This window comes from Alosa alosa, chromosome 6 (genome assembly GCF_017589495.1).
Source record: "Alosa alosa isolate M-15738 ecotype Scorff River chromosome 6, AALO_Geno_1.1, whole genome shotgun sequence".
In the NCBI taxonomy this organism is placed as follows: domain Eukaryota; kingdom Metazoa; phylum Chordata; class Actinopteri; order Clupeiformes; family Clupeidae; genus Alosa; species Alosa alosa.
Genome location: NC_063194.1, coordinates 13989121 through 13995120, shown reverse-complemented (window position 1 = coordinate 13995120; position 6000 = coordinate 13989121). Strand labels below are relative to the sequence as shown.

At 47.1% G+C, this 6000-nt stretch overlaps 1 protein-coding gene across 4 annotated transcripts in view; it reads right to left on the bottom strand.

Moving 5' to 3' along the window:
* Positions 1 to 6000, bottom strand: part of LOC125296008 (protein phosphatase 1 regulatory subunit 29) — a 71414-nt gene that overhangs the window by 46663 nt on the left and 18751 nt on the right. For 3 of the 4 annotated variants that reach the window (XM_048245621.1, XM_048245624.1, XM_048245622.1), the window contains one exon: positions 4500 to 4866. The exons of the other annotated variant lie outside the window; for it this stretch is intronic. The gene's annotated coding sequence lies outside the window, so the exon portion shown is untranslated. The remainder of the gene's footprint in view (positions 1 to 4499; positions 4867 to 6000) is intronic. 4 annotated transcript variants of the gene reach the window in all.

Sequence of the window (6000 nt, the reverse complement as noted above, 5' to 3'; positions counted from 1 at the left end):
CATTAGCTCTACTGGCCGGCCGAAGTCAAAGGGCACGCATAATGCCCGCATATTAAATGCACGTCTGATCAGCGATCTGCAGCACAATATGATGTAGCAGGGGCAATACCACAGCATCATCAGACAGTGTGCAACCTAGGTGGCAGACACACACACACACACACACACACACACACACACACACACACACACACACACGCACACACAGTCCTGTCCACCATGCACCCATCATACACACTCAGCTTAAGTCCATACAGTCCCTGCATTCAAATCCTCTTAGAAGAACTTAAAACCCTCATTACACACAGATCATGGATTTATGCAGACAGAGAGAGTGAGAGAGAGAGGCTGAGAGAGAGAAAGAAAGAGAGAGAGATAGAGACAGAGAGAAAGTGAAGTAAGATAGGGGGAGGGAGGAGAGAGAAAAAGAGAAACAAAAGAAAGAGAAGAAAAAGGTAGAAGAGAGAGAAATAGAATGACAGAGTGATAGAGAAAGAAAGCATAAAAAAGCCATTCACACCTGTGCAATTTCCACTGTAATGTTTGTCTGTCTGTATCTGGCATGGTGTGTGTGTGTGTGTGTGTGTTTTTTGTGTGTGTACATTTCTGGGCCATCAAAGTGCACAGATTTCCATGATGCAACAACAAAAAAACACATTTCATCTCTTAAACCAGCAAAAATCACAGGCAAGACTGAACGATCCATATCCCTAAACTGGAAACACCATCTGGAATCAACAATCGCCGCCCGGGCAACGCTCAGCTCTGGCAGTCTGCGAGGCCCATGTCCTCTTTCCACACTCATCTGTTTCCACTCCGCATCTCCCACGTAATCCGCCACAACATGTAAACAATTTGGTGAGGAATCCTTTTTGGGCAAATGTATTATGACAGCCCTTCTTCTCTGAACCTAGCCAAGTCTTATGCCTCCTCCTGGATTCCTGGGTTGGTCGTAGGGCCTGGAGGGGGGAAATGATGGGAAATGATGGGAAGTTTGGGACAGATGATGGGAAAATTTGGGACAGAGATGAGGTGGGTGGGATGCTCTGCAGAGGGAGATGACTTGGGGTTGAGAGCATGTGACTGATGAGGTGGAATTGGAAATAGTGCTCTGGGGGGAAGGTTGTGGTGGATGGATGTGGAGGATGGGGCATTTCAATATCAGGAAGGACGAGTGTGATGCTGAGGTTTAAAGTGTGGAGGTGGCTATCTGTGTGCGTGTATGTGTGTGTGTGTGTGTGTGTGTGTGTGTGTGTGTGTGTGTGTGTGTGTGTGTGTGTGTGTGTGTGTGTGGGTGGGTGGGGGTGGTTGTTGGTGGTGTGCACTACAGCAGTGACATAATTGCCTTTAAAAAAAGTAATTTGCAAACAGCCAGAAGGATGACAGAGATTACATGAAGATCACACACTGCCAACATCTCTCCTGTTTCTTTCCTTGCTCTCTCTAATTAAGTAAGAGGAATTGTCACACACACACACACACACACACACACACGCGTACGCACGCACAGTGGGGAGTTTTAGAGCAGGGCACAGTTTCTGGAACACTGGTTATTAGTGCTGAAGGCATGGATGGAACACGAGCGCGGAATATGAGGGAAATTGTAAGCGCAGTTGTCAGGGCGTAATAACAGTGGTCCTGTCTTAATAACAGCACAGGAGCCAGAGAGCAGCGGAATTATACTGGATTCTGAACATCAGAGTGGAGCTATGTGTGTATGTGTGTGTGGGTCTGTGTGTGTGTGCGTGGTGGTGGTGGTGGTGTGTATGTGTGTGTGTGTGTGGGGGCCTCAACTCAAAGCGCCTGGTTCCCACACATAAAATATTTATACAGCTCTTCAGTGTGCATCTGTTAATATATGCATTATCACTCTCTCGCCATAGCCCTGCAATGTGTCTGGGTTAATGCGTTTGTCTATGCATTTGGGTGTATACACATTCTAATGCATGAGAGATCTGGTTGGTATATGTGTGTCTGTCTGTGAGTGCGTATTTGTTTTGTGCATGCTTATGTGTTTATTGTGTTGTATGTGTGTACATGCGTGTACACACACGTGTGTGTGTTTATATATGTGAGGGCGTGTGAGTACACATGTGTACAGTATGTTTGCGTGTGTGTGTGTGTGTGTGTGTGCATGCATTGGATAAGAATCTCCCCATCCTGTGAAGGTCCGGCACAGCGGCGCTGACCTTTGCTGTCCCTCTGCAGCCGGCCATGGCTGCACGCAGCTGACCGCTGGCACTCCCTCCTGGCAGAGGCCATCACCCCATCTGTACTGGCCTCCATCCGACAGCTGACCACCACGGCACAGCTGGCCACCTCCTCAGCCTACACATCGCCCCCTCACCACAGTCCCTCAGCAGGCTTCTCTGGAGCCCCTCCAGCCTCTTCACTCTCCTGACCAAAGAACTCAGTCCCTTGTGCACTTGCACTGGGAGAGCCTTCAGTTAGCGCTCATTACTAATAATGAACACAATTTGACATGAATTGACAATAAATTTAGCAGTGTTGCTAAAGGACGCAAAACACATAGCTGATTGATTTCCAATCTGGCACACGCTTCCTTTTCAACTGATCCCAAAAGAAGCATATTTAACTGGGCCTTCATTATAATTTAGTAATCATTATCTTCCTAATTATTTTTACTCACACGCTCTCACACATCAGCCGTCGCCTACTTACTCCCTAAGTCTTTGTTTCATTCAGTGCAAACTCTTGCTATTGTTAGACACTTAAAGGCCATTTCCAAAGCAAAATGTATTTCTTTGGCACTTTTGCTGTTCGCTTAACTGAGCAGGATGTTTTTCCTTTATGACTGCTGCTGTTTGTTTCCATTTCACCTGCCTTAAACAGATCTGTAAGTAGTAACAGATCATGGTTGACTGACAACAACCAACTGCCATTGCTGCGAGCCAACGCACATACTCCCCTTCATTTTCATCGTGGTGAGACCTAAAGTGACAGTTGTCTCTTTGCAGTTGTGGTGCGAATGGCCGTAAATGACTCTCTGTGAGACTCATTCTATTTCAAACAAGACATTTCAGCAAGAATGAGGCACGGCACTTTGATTTAGAGGCTAGATGTTAGCGGTTGCTGTCTTCCCACCCCCACACACACACACACACCCACACACACCCCGCCACATATGGAACGCATCCAACTCGTTTAGTGCCAGGACGTGAGCACGACAAAGACAGAGTGATATTCCGGGCCTTGTCCCAAGGGAAAAGCCTGGAACGCATTCAAAGGTGAAATTACACATGGAGTTCCCCAGGCAAAATTATACTAATTCTTAAGTGTCACTTATAACACTTTCTATGAATCACTACCTATAAAGTGTCTATAAAGCATTACAAACATACTCATAAAGGGTTATAATGTTTTCATAATGCCTTGCATTGCAGCCTTAACCTGGTTCTACATCAAGGCACAAGGTTTTACAGCATAGCATAACATCCATTAGGCCTATATGTCATACAACATCTGCCTATATGCCATACAACATACAACATTATGAACAGACAGAATATGAATAATAAAACAATAATAATAAAGTATATAAAAGAATATATGGATACATGGTTGGAGTGAGGTCCTCTCCATGGGACTTAAGATAACATGGGCTCAGTGTTCAGTGATCTTACATGTAAAGTGTCAAGGCTGAAAAAGCACAAGGGCAGCATAGGCAACTCAGAGGGGAGCATCAGAGATCAATCAAATCCAAGTCATGGACAGAGCACAAAAAGTAGAAGGTGAACAAGGCCCCTTCACTAGCTCTCTACAGGGGGTGTGGGAGTGCTTTTCCAGAGGCCTGGTGCGTGACAAACTGCCAAACACTTCACAGGGGAGACGGGGAACTGTGAAGCACACAGTCGTCACTCTCTCTCTCTTTGTCCTCCACCCTCTCATCACTCTCTCCTGTCCTCCTCTGCATCTCCTCATCAGTCTGAGATCACCGAGCAGAGGGCCCTCGTTCAGTTCCGGGTGGTGGTGGTGGTGTGTGTGTGTGTGTGTGTGTGTGTGTGGGGGCGGCGTCCCACAAAGACCCATACCTGCTGGATCAGAGACTTGCACAGCGCAGACACTGTCAATAGCTGAGCTTAGAGCGGGAGATGCAAGCTCTGGCTTACCATGACAAGCCCGCAGATGTGAGCCCAGGGCAGCCTAGTGCAGAGAAGCCAGAGGAGAGGAGGATGGGAGAGGAGAGGAGAAGAGAGGAGAGTGGAGGAGAGGAGAGGAGAGTGGAGGAGGGAGAAGAGAGGAGAGGAGAGGAGAGGAGGGGAGAAGAGAGGAGAGTGGAGGAGAGGAGAGTGTAGGAGAGGAGAGGAGAGGAGAGTGATGGAGAGGAGAGGACAGAAGAGGACAAGAGCAACAGAGCACCGGAAACGCCTGCAGGCATTCTGCTGCAAGCTGTCCTGAGTCACAGGGAATAAAGCCGAGGATGATCGCATCGTGCAGCGCTGCAACGCTTCAACAAGAAGACAAACTCACTCACATACCTGTCTCTTTTGTTTGTGTCGATGCCTCTTCAGCCTCTCCTGAGATCTGAACTCAGGTCTCTGCGTGCAAGTGTGTTTCGTGTGTGTGTGTGTGTGTGTGTGTGCACGTGTGTGTGTATAAGTCAGTGAAGAGGTGTAGACAGGGTGGTGGTGGTCCGAATGTGCAGGTTGAGGTATCTGTGCGTCCCTCCTGCGAGACCGCCCGCTGTCTTTCAGGACTCCCCGCTGTGGGCTCCTGTGTTTACCGAGTGCTGGGGGAGAGGATGGGGGGTAGGGTCAAAGGTCACAGACCACTCTGGGCTGCAATAGAAGGCCTGTTATCAAATCCTCTGATAGTGCCGAGGCTTCCACAGGATCCGCTGCAGATCTACAAAAACAAAAGGTGACAGAGGGAGGAGGAGAACATCAGAGAGAAACAGAGGGAAGAAGAGGGAGAGGAGAGAGAGAAAATCTAATTAAAGATTCTGTGCAGCGTGCCTGTGAAAAACAGAACAGTACAGCCTTAATATGTGGAGAAAGAGAGAGAGAGAGATAGAGGGAGAGAGAGAGAGAGAGAGAGAGAGGGAGAGAGAGAGAGGTAGAGGAAGAGGAGAGCAAGCAAGATCTGCAAGATGGAGCCAAGGGAGAGCTGAGCGTTCACTCTATGGCGTGGATGCGGCTATTTGACATAAATAAAATGGCAGGCGGGGAGGAAGGAGGGAGAGGACTGGGGACGGGATCCGAGAGGAACGGGAATCATTTCCTCATCCATCAGCAACATTAAACAATAGATAGGGGAATACAATGACTGACGTCAAGGAGAGACATCAGAGAGACGGAAAGGTACAGCAAAGAAACGGGCGGAAATAGAAATCTGCCATCACAGTAAATATGCTATAAGGAAAAACACATAAAATCACATCAATCAAGGATCAGAGGACTTTAATAACCAGATTTACAGCATTTACTGTGTACATCATCATTCTACACTTATCTTTACAATTTCAATGCATGTTCCAGCACTGGCTTTGCATGTGAAATATATGTGTTTGAATGTAAAATATAGCCTCCAGAGACACCCGACTGATGTAAACTGGCATTTTTTGTAGTCAGTGAAGCACTGTGGAAAATGTTGCATTAATCAGGGTGACAGTGAGAGAGGGTGGTGGATGAATGCATGTGGTATAACATGGATTGGGAGAGGGGGAAAAAAGAGATAAAGAAAACAGCAGAACAAAAGAGAAAGCAAGAAAAGGAAGAATATCCAAACAAGTTTGGATGTGTGGAGAAAAAAAGCAACACTAAGTAAGTCTAAGACTGTGTGGGAGTTTTTTTTATATTGAAAATTCTGTTGTCCCTAGCAACAGTCCTCCTCAATCTCTTCGCTTGCTGTCTCCCCTCCTCCTCTTCCTCTCTAACTCTCTCTCTCAATCCTTCTGTCTCTCACTCTCTCTCTCCCTCTGTGACTCTTTTGCTCTCTCTATTTTTGTCCCTGCACCCGAACTCTAAATTGGCATGTGCA